Source organism: Gorilla gorilla, chromosome 6 (genome assembly GCF_029281585.2).
Source record: "Gorilla gorilla gorilla isolate KB3781 chromosome 6, NHGRI_mGorGor1-v2.1_pri, whole genome shotgun sequence".
NCBI classification, from domain to species: domain Eukaryota; kingdom Metazoa; phylum Chordata; class Mammalia; order Primates; family Hominidae; genus Gorilla; species Gorilla gorilla.
In genome coordinates, this window is record NC_073230.2 from 62476971 (window position 1) to 62492430 (window position 15460).

The 15460-nt window shown below is 38.6% G+C and overlaps 1 pseudogene; it reads left to right on the forward strand.

Annotated features, from left to right (window-relative positions):
• The first annotated feature begins 14423 nt into the window (after positions 1–14423).
• LOC101124483 (large ribosomal subunit protein eL31-like) lies at positions 14424–14776 on the forward strand (annotated as a pseudogene).
• Positions 14777–15460: the final 684 nt, after the last annotated feature.

Genomic DNA, 15460 nt, shown 5'->3' on the forward strand with positions numbered 1-15460 from the left:
TCAGATTCAACTAAACCATAGTTTTTCTTGGGTATCTAGCTTGCTGCCTGCAGATTGTAAGACTCCTCAGCCTCTGTAATCATATAATAATAAGCCGATTCCTTATAATACATGTATGATAATATCTGTATCATACATAGATACAGATAGAGAGGTGGTATATGTATAACTATAGATATGGACATGGATAGGCTAGAGCTAGAGATATAAATAGTTATAAATACAGATACATCCTATTGGTTCTGCTCCTCTGGATAACCCAGATTAATAAAGAGATAACATAGCATCAATAGATTGGTTTTAGGGAGGCTGTAAAACTCCTCAAAATGAAAAACTATTTCTACATGCAAAAATATGTCTGTGTGTGTATATTGGCATCTGTATTTTTCTGGTTGAACATCCTTAATTTTAGTAAGATTCTCAAAGTGTTCTCTCATTGAATACTAAGAAACAAAGTTAGAGATTCTGTTTTATTTTAAATCTTGTGGAGGATAAGAATTTTGTATTTTCAACATTTTCTCCTATCCCTTTAGTAATTCAAGGTTATCAAGGACTCTGATTTTTCAAAAAAAAATCTTCCAGAAAAAATATTTTGAATTAGTTACACTTCAAGTCCCCCCTTTCCTTTAATCTATTGTCAAAAATACAGATTTTTACCTGTCCAGTTAGGGCTTACATGTAGTAGAAATATAAACACGTCCTGAGAAGAAAATATGAATAGATCCTGTTCAGATTTTCATAGTGCTCATGTGGTTTCTTCTTGGTCTGAGTGAGAGAAATACAGACAAGTAAATGAAGGCAGGTTAACATTTCTATTCAGATGTCTGAAGGGGCTTTGGGGGCATTTTTCTAGAGATTTTCTCTCCATGGCAGCTTGAGTGTGGTACAGATAAAGATTCCACACTGGTGTGCTTCGTAACACTATTTATACTGGAGGTCCTGGAGTCTGAATCCTGCCAGCCACACACAGGAGAGAGCCAGAGAGTCAGCCTCCAGCGCCCTCAGTGCCCTGTAAGGGCCTTCCAGGGACTGCCTTAGGCTTATTCTTTTCTCGTAGCAGGGGCTAGCTCCCCAGCTCGCTGACTTCAGTTTGACTCCATTGACGGTAAATGTAGCAGAAATTATTTCACTTTCTTAAATAAGATACCTATTCCTAATTTCCAACATTGATGAAGATTTTCCGCATGTGAAGGAATCTCGCCAGTCATTTGAATGAGTGAGTAGGAGGGGACAGGACCCAGTCACACTTTCCGTCTCGAAACTGGCTTGCCCCTTTGTTATCCCGTCATGGATCCCGTACCATGCAAACTGCATTTATTCACTAAGGATTCCACTAACATGGGAAGAAAAGTATGCATTCCCTGTCACTGTGGAGGACTATTAGACAGTTCTTTTTTTAAGTTCGTATTTCTTCAATTGAATTTGACCTCTAAGCAGGAAGACTCTCATAAAACTGGCTTTCCTCACCACTGCTTGAAGTAGTAGCTGTCTGAGTTAGGATTTGTTCAAGTAATGGAATCTTGACTGTCTTTTATGTTATCTTTAGTACACAGGCTGAAGGCTTTATCTTTATCAGTGTCATGATTCTAACAACAAAATAGCTCTCGCTAACATATAGTGACAGGTAAATCATTTAAAAACAATTGTACAAAAAGTTTCTTCCAATTGTGATTATCTTTCTTAATAGTAATTCCTAAACCTGTCTATTTTAATGATTCATGAAATCACTCTGTAATACTAATAAACCATGTACCGTCAATACTTTCCAATTTTACAGTGGTTATAAACCTTAAAAAAAGTGTTATTTTTCCTCTTCTCACCAGGTGAAGAAATAACAGGTCAGGTTTATGCTATCCATAAAATAAGTAAAAACAGAAAACCTCATACAATTGAAATTGATTATTTTGTTATTTCAACAGTAGCAACAGCGCCTGAATTCAGGTAGAATGTCTTACAATAGAACTATTTGAGAGGGTTCAGTGAGAAAAAGGAAAAAATATGAAACATTTTTCTTATCCACACAATTGTTTTACATAATTTTTATTAATGTATCTTTATTATTGTCTTATGTAATAGATGAACAGAAATGCATGTTGGACCAAGAGATGCAGAGCAAAATTCTGCATCTATTCCTACTTATCATCTAAGATAAGAGAAAAATTAGAGAGGCAGTAATCTAAACATTTATCTAAAGAAGATCTTCCTATCTTTAAAACCATAGGTCATTGACTTAACTAATCCCTGTTCTGAGTTTGTTGTTTATCAATTGCTTTTTGAGAATCTATAGATTTAAAGACTAATAATTTTCTCACCTTCCATGCAAAGATATTAAAGAAGAGCCCAAGTGACACAGGTGTGGATAAATAATTATAACAGAATACAGTAAATGAAATAATAGAAATATGCAAATTCTACACAGTACTATGCATAAATGAATAATTAGCTTTCTGCTGGGAAAGACCCTGTAAGTGATAAGGAGGCTAAGGAGAAGGTGTAGCAGTTGGCATGATTAGTTGACATGATAATGTGCAGATGACTTCAACAACTAGAGGGCTCTTAGCATATATAACTTTGAGGGAAGTGGTCAGGGATGGCAGGCAATATTTAAAGAGAAGTAGTCAAGGCTGTGTCATAAAAGTCACTGCAGAAGGTGGAACTTACATGATGGAAGCCAGCAGTTGGCTTTAAGCAGAGCACTGATTTAGTCATATATGCATTTTATTGTAGTATGGATGTTGAATAAAAGGCCACAGAGGTGAAACAAAGGGCACGAGAATCAGGTAGGGCACTGCTATAAGCTAATGAGAAAGATCTTCAAGAAGGTAATAACTATGAGAATTAAAGGACAAAATAGAATTCAGCAATGAAATGGCACTGTAAAGACAGGGTTGATGTGGAATGAGAAGGAGAAGGGCAGAATTTAAGAAGATTCCTAGGAGCCTGGCTTGAGAAATTGCATGAGCAGTCTTGGCATTCACAAACACTGGCAGTATAGAAAGAGATGTTTGTTGATTGAGGGAGACAATAAATTAATTTGGAAATTGCAGTAAGCAATCTGTGGCACAGCCAGGTACAGATGTGTTTTATTTGTTATTTATAAATCTGAATGAACGTGTTTATTTGCTGAAAACTTACACTTTGAAGAAAATAATAAAGATATATTAAAAGCATCTATTTGTGAATCATAACAAGTAGTTTTTAATCTTTTCTGTGGAAATGTATGACAACATTTCCTACACTATCAAAACACTAATCTAATTTTAACTGCATCAATTTCACTCAACAGACATTTATTATGAACTTCCTACATAATATGGAACATGCTAGGGCAGTAGAGAAGCAGAGATGATTAAGAAATAGTCTTTGCCCCCAAAGCATGTAGTCTTGTGGGGGTGTGGGGATCAAAAAATGACTAAGGATTCAACATATTCAGAGCTGCAAAAAAGGTGCTGAGGAATCACAAAGGGACAGGGCCCGGGGAGGTCGCAGGTGAGCCAGGGCTCCCCTCTGGCCAAGCAGAGATGAGGATGCAATTTTCTGAGCATTCAGGCTTTAAGTGTCAAAATCAGGAAGTAGATAGGGAAGAAATTGTCAAGCCTACATCCCAAGGTTCTTTCAGGAGGAAACCTGGGCATGCCAAGAGGTGTGAGCTATGAGTGGGTTTGTATAGAAAGCCATCCATCTGGGAGGCTTGTTCTCACCACCTGGCATCAAACTCCCCTTAGCCTGATGCAGTAAAGAGTTTGCATCTGTGTTCTTAGCCTTCACAGGTATTTTAGTGGAAGGTTTGGAAAGGCTGCTTTAAAAATACTGTGTTTTACACTGAATACATAACTTTGAATTTTAAGACATTCTGCCCCAGAAACATTTTTCTAAACATAAAAAAGTCAATGCAGAAAACATAAAACATTGATGCATATGACTACATTAGCATTAAACATTTTCATGCTATTAGTTAAAAAGAAAAGAGTTTGGTCAAGTATTTTTTTAAAAGCATATAAATACCATTGTAAATTATATATTATTTCAAATCAATAAGAAAGAACTAAATATCCTTATGACAAAATGTCCCGAAGGACATGACTCATGCTTATATTTCTTGAATAGGAAACTGGATGAATAACAGGGTCACAAACTGAGATGGAGAATATAGGAGGGTAACAAGGCTTATAGAAGGAAATGATGAATTCAGCTTTGTTCCAGGTTGAAGGAACAAATGTGAAATTCTTAAGCTATATGTGAATTCTTAACTGGAATCCATGAACTCCCAAAAAGGATGAAAGCTCTGTGAGGATGAGATGAATCAGAGAAATTGCATATACTTGGAACAATAGAACAGAGATGAAATATTAGCATTTAAAGGGCGAGAAAGAATTTGGGGGCCTTTAAAGAAAAAAGAAGCAGAAACCACAGCAATTCAAGGAGAGGCTGAGAGAACAAGGTCATGGAGACAACAGACAGATGCTCGGGGGTAAGGGATGTGCCCTAATTTACAGTGTCAAACTCTCTAAATTATATAAAGAGATTTATTCTCAGCCAAACATGAGTGACCAAGGCCTGAGGCTTAGTCTCAAGAAGTCCTGAGAACATGTGTCCAAAGTGGTTGGGCTATAGCTTGGTTTTATCAGTTTTACGGAGACATAAGACATCTATCAATACAAGAAGGTATACATTGATTCACTCCAGAAAGGTGGGACAACTTGAAACAGGGGAGCTCCCATGTCATAGGTGCATGCAAAGATTTTCTGATTGGCAATTGGTTGAAAGAGTTAAGTTATTATCCAAAGACCTGGAATCAATATGAAAGTGTGTCTGGATTAAGATAAGGAGTTTTAGAGACCAAGATTCTTATCATGTAGATGAAGCCTTCAGGTAGCAGGATTCAGAGAGGATCATAGTAAATGTACCTTACCAGACTTAAGAAGGTGCTAGACTCTTAGTCTTTCCTGGATCAGGAAAAGACCCGGAAAGGGAAGAGGCTTCTCTATAGAATGTAGATTTTCCCCACAAGAGACAGCTTTGCAGAATCATTTCAAAATATGTCAAAGAAATCTATTTTGGGGTAAAATACTTTGATTTCTTTCAGGACCTGCTATCTGTCATGTGATGCTATACTAGAGTCAGGTTGGACTTTGGTATCTCATTGCTACAAAGAGTCTGTTTTGTTAGTCTTAAGATCTCTGTTTTAACATGAATGCTGGTCAGTTGTGGGTGGATTCCAAAGAAAGGGGAGTATAATGAGGCCTGTCTCACCTCCCTTTCCATCATGGTCTGCCCTAGTTTTTCAGGGTTACTTTGGGATGTCCTTGGCCTAAGGGAGGAATCCATTCTGTTGGTTAGGGTTGGGTGAGAGGGGACGTTGAATTTTATTTTTTGTTTACAGATAGAAGAATGGAAGAATTTGTGTAAGGAAGGCGTGACAATGCCTAAGAGACCTGAAGTTTGGAATTTCTCAATTACCCAAACAGGTACAATCCCAGTGAGATAACATGATCATGATACAATATTAGTTAAAAGAAAAAAACCTGAACACAATGGTGTATGCAAAGTATGATTTCAAATAGATAAAGGAAAATGGCCTGAAATGATATATCATGAAATGCTAATGATTACTATACCTGAAATTAAGAGAATTTTCTTCTTTTACATTTTCTCTATTTTAATAAATTTCATGAAACACATGAAATATTTTTAAAACTATAAAATATTATACCAAGAGAAGAAAATGAATAGTACCACTCTTATGAACTAGCAATCACCAGTTAGAAAACCTAGCCAACACGAGAAAACAATAAATAGGCAGGAATCAAAAAAATGGAAATGTGCATTGCCCACATTAAAACATTAAACATCTTAGTGAAAATAAAAACAGCTTGAATAAGAGAAAATTTAATAAATTACCAAATAACATTGGGTCGAGGAGCCAATAAAAGTAATTATGAAGCTAGAGTATCCTGAAAAGAAAAATAATTGGGATACATGAAAGAAGATTGGCAAAACATTGACAATTGCAACTAGGTGATGAGGGTAACATAGGGTTTGGATTCATGATTCTCTCCACTTGTATTATGAAATTTCCCTATGTAAAAAGTAAAATTAAAAACAATCTACTAATATGCAGGAAGAAGAAACTAAGACTGATAATCAACTCTCGGACATTCAAAGTGAATACATAATTTTAAGTAAACATTATTAAAAGTAACAAAATAACCTATTCAACACAAGAATTCACAAAAACAAGAAGTCCTGAGGTGACAGGGAAGAAGTAAATAATAAATGTTAAAGCACAAAAAATGAAAAGACAGCAGACCCAAACACCAAAATAGGTCAATAAGTCCAAGAATTGGCTCTTTACAAAATAGAGACACCTCTGGAAAATGTCTCAAAATAAAAAGAAAACATTTAAAACAATCCAAATTTTTTTTATCTAAGAATATCACGCATTTTCATTTAGTTTTTCTGGATATTAACTTCACAAGGGAAAAAACAATAATCTAATGAAACTCAAGTAATCACTTCCATCAAGCGATTATTATCTCCTTTCCTTTCATCTCTCAATAAACATGCAGAACGTATTAATCAGTCTGCTCATAGATTTCATAAAAAGTGGCTCATTATCTAGATGTTCTATTAATAGTTGCCAGGTTTTTTGCATCAGGAGTTGGTTGCTCAGAATGATTAATATTTACATATGTTGGTTTCTCCCAGTTGAAACCGGGATTGGAATAATAAATTGGGAGAAAATATATGGAAAAGCTCATTAAGATGACCATTTTTGCCAATAGTGTCCAAGGATGCTTCTGGTTTTCATGCAAGTAGTGCCATACCAGATCCTTTCAAACATAATATTTCCCATTAAAGCAATCTCCCTTCCCACAAGCCCCTCATGTCTTCCCTTTAAAATTATCAACTTAATTTTTCTCAAGCTTCATTCAATTTTGTAAACTGATGCAACAAATTCTGCAGTTTACATAAGACCTGTTTCTTCTTTCTTTTTATATCATTATTGATCTATCTCCCTGTATATTGCTGGAAGCATTATGTAATCATTATTAAGAAAATAAAGTCCGTAATTTTACAGTTATTAATGCCCCCACCCGCCATCAAGGATCTCCCTAGACTATTAAATATGTCAGCCTCCTGCTTCACACCAAAATAACCATAAATCAAAAAACAAAACAAAACAAAACAAAAAACAACAAGGTGGGGACTGCATTCCTTCTGTGGCTTTATCTCTTTAATTAGCAGATAAAAAGAGGTTACCATTTTAACAGAGATGATTATAATGGTTTTTATCACTTTACAGAAACTCTTTAAATTGCTTTTTAAAACGATGTGGCTGACGTGTAATGGCATTAAAGAAATATAATGGGGAGGTGTTGATTTGTTTTCTTTAATTTTGTTTGTGCATGACTTCTCTTCATCTGCTGACATGAAAATAAACAGTAAGTGCCACAAATTACTAGAGCAGCAGAGCTTGCTGTTCTGAAATAGTCCAACTCTTCTTACGACACCCTTGCTTTCCTCTTCAACTTCTGTGGTACCTGAAACAGATGGAGGAAGAACCTGGAGTCATCCTCAATCCCTAGACTTAAATCCATTAACATCTTTGGGTGTTGCAATTGTGAAGCCACGCATCTGTGGAAAAAAAAAAAGAAAGAAACTTCTATCTGAAAAATGTGAGCCCCTTTCCCAGCGAGGTACTGGACTCAAACAGCAGTCGCATTACTCCTCTGGAGCTGAATCATTACCTCTTGAAGCCACATGCTATGTGGGCTCTAGACTAACTGACCAAATAGCCATCAGATGCCACACACTGGACACTGTAACACGTACCCTGTAGTTCAAACAACAGAGAGCCAATCACTAATCAATGTCATCTCTGTAAGCCTATGAGAATTCCTGCCAAACAACTCTGTGTCAGCCCACTCCTTGTCCCCATTTGCCTTTAAAAACCTGCTTGCAGCTGAGGCTGACAGAGCTCATGTTCAAGGCATCTTGAGTCTGAGTCTTCCAGGCAGCTGTCCTCACTTTGGCTCAAGTAAACTCTTTGAATTATTTTTTGTGCTTCAGCCTCTTCCTTTTAGGTCAACATATCCATCATGAAATTAAGGGAATTAGAACAGTTTCTCATGTCATTGGAACTTGCAGAAGAAGAAATAGATTGAGACTAGGCTTCCATTGCTTCAGATGTCATATACCCAGGACCAGCTGTGCTTTAGGTATTTTGGAGGCAGGGCTGGAGTGAGAAGATGTGGAAAACATAACATGAAGCCTGGTTTGGTTGCTGTCTGTGATCTATTTCTTTCCTTTCTCCTCTTTCTGCTCCTGGGGACACAAGAGGTTTGATTCCAGAAGCTTTTCTACTGAATTCTTTGCCCTTATCTGATCACTAACAGAATTGGGCTTTTCCTTTCTTTAGCAAGGTTTCTCAGCTTCAGCACTATGATCTTTAGGGCCAGATGGCGTTTGTGTAGGGGCCATCCCATGCATTGTAGGATGTTTAGCAGCATCCCTGACCTCCACCCACAAGATGCAAGGAGCACCCCCAACACAGCCATAGCAACCAAAAAGCATCTCCAGACATTGCCATTATGCCCTAGGGGCGCAAAATTATCCCTGACTGCAAACTGCTGCTCTACATTTCATCTTCTCTACTATGTGAATCATCTCACACTTTTCTCATTTTCACTGTTCTGCAATATTTTTAATCACTTTCAGTACGCAAATGATACCTGCAACTCTAATCAAGACTAAGGAAAATCAAAGCAATCTTCTGATGAATGCCTGGACCAAAGAGCAATAGGAACCAGGTATGATCAAAATCCTACAGAAAGCCAAGGAGTATTGGAATAAAAATTTCCAGTTATTGGAGAGTGAGGACTAGAACTTTTGTCAACGAAACCAAAGAGTGTTTATTATCTACTAAGTACAAGGCCAAATACAATTTGGTCATGAACAAGAAAAAAAAATCTCACAATTTATTTCCTTAAAGATTTATTTTTATAGTTGGTATGGGTAAGAGTTTTCTAGGAATGATTAAATAAGACCTGATATCATAGCCATTTTGAAGCTGCTTAAAGTTCTCAGGATATAAACCAAGTAGGGAGAGAAATAAGTAATATGACTACGCAATTAATACTTATTTCCATTTTTTATTATGTGTGTCTATTTACTGCAAAATAATTACTTTGTACAGTCTTATGCATGTTTCAGATTAACTTTTTTGGTAATGTAATAAATTTTAATGCAAATATACTTTATCTTCACAGTTCATACCCCATGATACAGGTGATAAGGCTTGAAGTGATGAAACAGAAGTAAGAAGTTACCTCTCTCCGTCTGTCTTTAAAGTGCACATGCATTACTTGTGGATCTTGTTCACAATTATAATTCTGGAAGTCTGGGGTGGATTCTGAGATTCTGCATTTCTTTTCTTTTTCTTTTTATTTGTTTATTTTTTTAGAGATGGTGTCTTGCTCTGTCATCCAGGCAAGAGTGCAGTGGCACGATCAAAGCTTACTGTGGCCTCAAACTCCCAGGCTCAAGCGATCCTCCTGCTTTCAGCCTCCCTAGTAGCTGGGACTACACTAAAGGCACGCATCCCCACACCTGGCTAATTTTTTAAATTATTTTTTGTAGAGATGGGATCTCACTATGTTACCCATACTAATTTCTTTTCTTTTTTTTTTTTTTTTGAGACGGAGTCTCGCTCTGTCGCCCAGGTTCTGGAGTGCAGTGGCGCAAACTCGGCTCACTGCAAGCTCCACCTCCCGGGTTCATGCCATTCTCCTGCCTCAGCCTCCCGAGTAGCTAGGACTACAGGTGCCCACCACCACGTCCAGCTAATTTTTTTTGTATTTTTAGTAGAGACAGGGTTTCACTGTGTTAGCCAGGATAGTCTCGATCTCCTGACCTCGTGATCCACCTGCCTCGGCCTCCCAAAGTGCTGGGATTACAGGCATGAGCCACCGCGCCCGGCCACTAATTTCTAACTCTAGGCATCAAGCGATCCTCCTGCCTTGGCCTCCCAAAGTGCCAGGATGACAGGCATGAGCCACTGCACCCGGCCTTAAGATCCTACATTTTAAGAAGCTCCCAGGTAATGCAACAATGTTGGTTTAAGCACAACTCTGTGAGTAGCAAGGTCCTTAGCTCCTTTGACCTAAGCATCATATTATGCTTTTGTATGAGCTGTGGTGCTGCCCCAGTTTTGAGGAAAGGGAGCATTCATTTTTAGATTCAGATTTCATATATATATTTTTTTTTCTTTTTTTTTTGAGCTGGAGTTTCACTCTTGTTGCCCAAGCCTGAGTGCAGTGGCGCAATCTCGGCTCACTGCAACCTCGCCTCCAGGGTTCGTGAGATTCTCCTGCCTCAGCCTCCCGAGTAGCTGGGATTACAGGCATGCACCACCAAGCCCGCTAATTTATTTTTTTTTTTTTGTATTTTTAGTAGAAACGGGTTTCACCATGTTAGCTAGGCTGGTCTTGAGCTCCTGACCTCAGATGATCCACTCGCCTCAGCCTCCCAAGGTGCTGGGAGGATTACAGACGTGAGACACCGCGCCCGGCCTCAGATTTCATATATTAAAACACTCTTTTCAGCAAAAGATGTTGAACATTCTTCCCTCAGGACAGGAAACACAAAGAGAAGGAAGCTTCCAGAGCTGAAGATCCCAACAAAGGAAAGCCAGTCCTGCTGGTAGGGGAGCACCTGAGCACTGCTGGTCAGAGAAGCCTCCTCAAGGGTAACAAGCAAAGCCTCCACTCTTGTACTCCAGGTTAGAATAAGGGATATGAGGCCAAAGGCCAACATTCCAGCTGAAGCCAGATGACAGAATACTGAGGGCTTCCCAGGAGAGTCAAGCTCCATCAGCAAGCAGGCTCACCACACCTGCTGAGTGCAAAGGCACTGGAGAAAGATAGTAAGAGCTACTATCTGTTTTTCAGATTTTATTGTATCCAGCCAAACATAGTAATGATACGGCTCATATTCCAGGTGGTACAAATGTTTTCCATAAATACCATTTTCACCAAGTTCCAAGATAAGTAGTTATGATAACTATATAAAACATAAAATAAAATTACATAAGATATCTAATAATGCAATAATAATTATATGTAACATATGCAAAGTGTATATGTAATAATAAAATACTATTAAAAATAACTACCTGGATTTTCTAGCTCTGTCCTTATCTGTTAAAAGTCAAGAATTTGCTGTTCAGAGTAGGCAGAGTCTCTTAAAACCATCTCTTAAATAACTTCTGTTTTGGCCAGGTGCGGTGGCTCATCCCTGTAATCCCAGCACTTTGGGAGGCCAAAGCAGGCGGATCATCTGAGGTCGGGAGTTTGACACCAGCCTGACAAACATGGAGAAACCCTGTCTCTACTAAACATACAAAATTAGCCGGGTGTGTTGGTGCATGCCTGTAATCCCAGCTACTCGGGAGGCTGAAGCAGGAGAATCACTTGAACCCGGGAGGAGGAGGTTGCAGTGAGCCAAGATCACGCCATTGCACTCCAGCCTGGGCAACAAGAGTGAAACTGTGCCTCAAAAAATAAAATAAAATAAAATAAAATAAAATAAAATAACTTCTGTTTTAATTTGGCTCTTGTTTTACTAAGAATTCTCAGTGGTGCTTTCAAAACATTCTAAAAACACAAAAATTAATCTTATTTCTAGATGTCCATAACTTATTTTTCCAAGTTGTTATTTGTTAATTAGCATGAAGCAAAATAACTATTAACCTAAAAATATGTCTGATTAATTCTGCTGTCACTTCAATATAATTAGACAATTGTGGACACGTTTTCTCCTAGGATTCTTACCTACATTTACATTTCTGCAGTTAGGGTGAAGGTGCATGTGTGCTTGTAGGTGGACCATGAACATAGGAAGTAGGGCTGGAAAGAGTGGACAGAGGCATTCAACCGAGTGTCTAGAATGTGGACATGCCAGCAAATAATTCTCCACTCTGATGTGTGCACTTTTCCTGTGATTTCTTCAAAGTGGAAAGCATCTGAGGTTGAATTTCCTACAGAGAGGTAGACTGACGGGGCGAGCCTGGCCCCTGGTCTGCCTGCCAGTTCCCTGAGCTGTGACACCAACCACCTCACGGTGTCCCTCCCCTGGGCCTCCATTCCCTGTTCTGTAGAATAAGGGCATTTGACAAGCTGATTCCTAAAGTGTCTCTCAAATCTATGATTCTACTACTTTAATGCCTTTAATATTGAAGAAAATGTACATGATAATGTGTTCTCTCTGCACGTCAGCTAAAATAGGACATTATTAAATAATAAAATATCCATTTCCAACTGCATGGGTGTAATTTTTTAAAATGCATTTTGAGACAAGAAGATTGTTCTAAGCTTTCACAGATGTTACCATTTTAAAACATTTTCTTTTCTCACATGATGCCAGTAGGAATAATTCATTTCTGGACTTTTTCTGTCAGCATCTATCTGTGGCTTTATTTCAAAATGTCACATTATCAGGACAAGACACAAATATCTTGAACATGAAACCCTAACAATTAAACAGAAAATTGATACTAAAAGAAAATCAAGACAACAAATGTAAAGTTCAAATTTCTGTTACCTTGCTTTTTAAAAAAGTGCCTAAATGCATATACAAAAATTGGATTTTTAGAAACCTAAACTATCATTAATTTATTTTTAAACTTCTTTCATATTGTTATTACTGATAGAGTTGACAATACAATAAAATATTACTAAAATGCTGGGCACGATGGCTCACACCTGTAATCCCAGCACTTTGGGAGGCTGAGGCAGGTAGATCACCTGAGGCTGGCAGTTCAAAACCAGCCTGACCAACATGGTGAAACCCCATCTCTACTAAAAATACAAAAATTAGCCAGGTGTGGTGGCGGATGCCTGTAATCCCAGCTACTCAGGAGGCTGAGGCAGGAGAATCGCTTGAACCTGGGAGGAGGAGGTTGCAGTGAGCTGAGATGGCACCACTGCACTCCATCCTGGGCGACAGGGTGGGATTCTGTGTCAAAAAAAAAAAAAAAATGCATCAAGTTAGAAGCTGAAACTCCAACAGTGCCTGCTTTAGCACCACACTCCAACTAAACTTCACATGCTGGTGCATTTCCGTCTTCCTCTGTACACTGTGTCACGCCATCAACACTCCGCATACCAGGCTATATGCTGTGTTTCATTCACTATCTGCATGATTGAGAACATTGGGTTCCCATCAAGTTGCTATTGCAATAATATCCAACAGATCAGGACACACCCACTGCTTACTTGTCCAGTTTGATATTTAAGGGAATTGAAAATCCACAAGGGTCTAAACTTGTCAGGTATTTTAGTGGGAAATGGGTAAGTCCCTCTCAAACAGCTGACCTGGAACTCGTACCTGCCACAGAGAGTGAAACCTCTCTGCACTCTTAAATGCTGCATTCATTCATCCCTGGAGAAAAGCCAGTTTCTCATCCATGTTGAACTAATTCTTATGAGGTGACCCTTATTTATAGCCACAGATACAGTGTGATTCCCTATTTTAAATAGACTATTGGGACTTTGTTGTTTTCACCATCTTTAGCTCTAGCCCTTAAGGACTTTATGAAGCTCCTAAGTAATATAGACAGCTAGGTTGATTTTTAGTTGAACTAGCATGCATTTTCAACATTTGGAAGTAAGTATTAGCCGGGTACGGTGGCTCACGCCTGTAATCTCAGCACTTTGGGAGACCAAGGCGGGTGAATCAGCTGAAGTCAGGAGTTCGAGACCAGCCTGGCCAACATGGTGAAACCCCGTCCCTTCGAAAAATACAAAAATTAGCTGAGCATGGTGGCAGGCGCCTGTAATGCCAGCTACTCGGGAGGCTGAGGCAGGAGAATAGCTTGAACCTGGGAGGCAGAGGTTGCAGTGAGCCGAGATCACACCATTGCACCCCAGCCTGGGCAACAGAGCAAGACTCCGTCTCAAACAAAAAAAAAAAAAAAAAGAAGAAGTAAGTATAAGTACTACACAATGAATTATAAGAAGTAAAGGACAATAATATAGCCTTTGATGCTTACATAAATTTTATTGGAAATAGCTGGCTCCAATGACAATATTTCTGCTATCACCACAAACTCAATTTCTACTTCAACTATATAATTATATCAGGCTTGAGAATAACTAAAAAACAATACTGCTAAATGTTGGCTTTAAATTACCATTTGTCTGCCTAAATCTTGATGAATATGGTGATTAGAAATGGCATTATCGATTATTAAATGTCAGAATGAATACACTAATGAAGTTATAGAGACAAATATCATATAAGACTGATTATTGTGACTAGTTTGGCCCAAGTCCTGAGTCTAAAATTTTTAAAACTCTAAAAATGTAAAAAGAAGTATCACAATCCCTCGCACTCTTCCTTTCCAACTTGGACCAGGCAGAATGGCTCCCGCAGAGAAGGATGGCGAGAAGATAAGGGCCGTTCTGCCATCAACGAGGTGGTGACCCGAGAATACACCATCAACATATACAAGTGCATGCATGGAGTGGGCTTCAAGAAGCGAGGCCCTCGGGCACTCAAAGAGATTCTGAAATTTGCCATGAAGGAGATGGGAACTCCAGATGTGCGTATTGATACCAGGCTCAACAAAGCTGTCTGGGCCAAAAGAATAAAGAATGTCCCATACCGAATCCGTGTGCGGTTGCCCAGAAAACGTAATGCGGATGAAGATTCACCAAGTAAGCTCTATACTTTGGTTACTTATATACCTTTTACCACTTTCAAAAATCTATAGATAGTCAATGTGGATGAGAACTAATAGCTGATCGTCAAATACATCAAATAAAGTTATAAAATTGCAAAAAAAAAAAAAAAAAAGGAAATATCCATGACTGTATCCATCATAATAATAAAAATTTGGCCAGGTGAGGTGGCTCATGCCTGCAATCCCATCACATTGGGGGGCCAAGGCAGGAGGATCACTTGAGGCCAGGAATTCAAGACTAGCCTGGGCAACATAGTGGAACCCCGCCTCTACAAAAAATTTAAAAACATTAGCTGGGTGTGGTGGTGCACATCTGTAGTCCTAGTGCTCAGGAGGCTGAGGCAGGAGGATTACTTTAGACCAAGAACTCAAGGTTACAGTGAGATATGATCACATCTCTGCACTCCAACCTGAGCAGCACAATGAGACCCTATCACACACACACACAAAAAAAACCATAATATTGACTTTGTTCAAAATGTAAGCCTTCATGATAATACTGCAACTTGTCATTCAAAATGCAGTCATTGTGAACCTAGCATGTGTCTGCGGTAGTCAGATGCTGAGCACGCTTCAGTGAACAAAAGACAGAAGACTCCTCCCCTTCTGGCTGGGGACTGAGATGAAGAAGAAGTAAATGAGCTAGCAAACCATTACAGAAGGTGACAGCTGCTATGAGTTAGACAGACTGCGCCGTGATCGAAGACTGGGTGA